Source organism: Olea europaea, chromosome 12 (assembly GCF_002742605.1).
Source record: "Olea europaea var. sylvestris chromosome 12, O_europaea_v1, whole genome shotgun sequence".
Taxonomy (NCBI): Eukaryota; Viridiplantae; Streptophyta; class Magnoliopsida; order Lamiales; family Oleaceae; genus Olea; species Olea europaea.
In genome coordinates, this window is record NC_036248.1 from 6,541,433 (window position 1) to 6,543,555 (window position 2,123).

The 2,123-nt window shown below is 33.0% G+C and overlaps 1 long non-coding RNA gene across 1 annotated transcript; it reads left to right on the forward strand.

The window, feature by feature from the left end:
* LOC111406939 lies at positions 1-1,034 on the forward strand. Its single transcript, XR_002705004.1, has 2 exons — positions 1-377; positions 861-1,034. It is a non-coding gene; the product is annotated as an uncharacterized LOC111406939 (long non-coding RNA).
* Positions 1,035-2,123: the final 1,089 nt, after the last annotated feature.

The window sequence follows — 2,123 nt, forward strand, 5'->3', positions numbered from 1 at the left end:
GATGACACGTGCAGCTATTCCTTTCGTCAACATCTAATTCAATTTTTTCTTTCCTCCCTTCAAAACAATGTCGTGCAATAAACCCTCTCCTCTCACGCTCTCTTCCAAAGGAAATGACTCCGGTCATGATTTCTTGGGAGCATAAATCAGCCGTTGTTGCTACATCGTTGCAGTCGCCACTAGGGAAGGAGTCATCTCAAGTAGACAATCAATTGCTCGACTCAAATTTTATAGTGATACTACCGGCACTTCTCTCGTACTAATCTGCGTTCTGGGACTTGTCGTCGATTTTACAGTGATACTACACTTCCACTCTCTATCATCGTCCATCTCTCCGCCACTCCCTCCGCCTTGAGTGTCGCCGGCTTCTGTACCCCGTGAGCCCTTTCTTCTCTCTCTTTTATTTATTTATTTTTTGAGCTTTTAGTATATTTTTATAGATTGATGGGTGATTTATAGATTTAGTATTGTCGTTTGTGAATTGTGATGAATGAACAATGAAATTAATGATGAATTTTCAAGGAGTTGTTGGAATTCTATGAATTTGAATGGGAATGGATTGTATGGAACCGTGGGTTTGGGTTGGTTTCTCTTTGCTCTCTCAAACCTCTATTTTTTGATTCTTCAAATAATTTTTTCTTCTGGTTTTGTATTAAGTACTGGTGATTGGTGAAGGCAAAATAGATGATTAAACTAGAACTTTTTTACTGTTATAGGTTAGGTTTTAGCTTAAAATCAACTTTTATTGTATTAGCCTATTAGGCAGATATGGTAGTGTATTAATTGATATTTTGTGTGAATTTTCACATTTCTTGTATCTTGGATTTTTCGTTAATTGTAAATTGCAATTTTGCTTGCAGGAAGTTGATCCTAAAGTGGAGAATGAAGACACATTAGGCCCAAATAACATGGATGGTTTTCTATCTAACTTAGCAGATGCTATTCTAGGAATTGATGTCAATTATAATCTCCATTTTTATTTGACTATCTCATTCATTTAGTTTCTTCGTATTTTATGAATCTTTGATTGCAAATTTTGTTGGCTAATGCTCCACCCTTCATTTAGGCTATGATCTTTAGTTCGAATTTCATGGGATCGATATACCTAAAAATAGAAGATGGTAGATTTTATCACTTTATCCAGACGTTTTATAACAGTCTGACAAATATAGCTAGAATTTCTTTGTCATTGATAGCTTCTATGGAGAGAGACTCCGAGAATAGACAGATCAATTTTTCATTCAAAGGATGGACGACCCTTATAACCTGAGTGAAGATAGACTTGCTTGTATTGAAATAGAGAATTAATTCCTTGACAATTAAAGTAGTTCAGAGTTTTGGTATAGACCCAAGAGAGGTAAGAATTTGGCCCAGATAATTGTTATCCATGTTATTTCAGTGAGGGAATCACAGGAGCTTAATGAATCTATTCTAAACAGAGAGTTGACTCTTTGACAATTTTTTCATTTTGCTGATTTTCTCTTTAATTTTTCCAGTCATATGTTTGGACCTTGCTCTTTACCTTTTATTTCAATTTTTTGATGTTTTAAGAATTTGTTATAGGAATTTTTGGTTATTTTAGAAATTTTTTTTTTAATTAACTTTCATGACAATTGGGATATCTACATTTCTAGATCAATTGTATTACATTAAGTTATCTATTTAACAAATTTATGAGACTTAGTTTTTAGCTACCACATCACTTTACTTCACTACAACATAAAAGAGGCTAACTTTTGGAACTATTTATTCTATACGTGTCACAGTTCCACGTCGTCAACCATATCGACGCCATTTAAGGATTTCCCCATTTCTTTATATTCAACATCTCCATTGAAACTGAAAGAAAAATAAATTAATTAATCTTGAAATTTTTCGTTTCGATCAGTGTTGTTGTTCGGATTCAACTTTTTTTGAATTTGAATTACGTTGATAATTGCTTTCTGTTTGATTTTGGAATTTATTCTTCTTTTCTGGTTGAGATAATAAATAATGTCTTTTGAAGTATGAAATTTGACTCACAAGGTATGAAGTCTATGCTATAAACAATTCAAGAAATTGGTTTTGATTCCCTTAGAGATGTTCTCATATAGATGTTGTAATTTTTTCTTTTTAATGAAGTG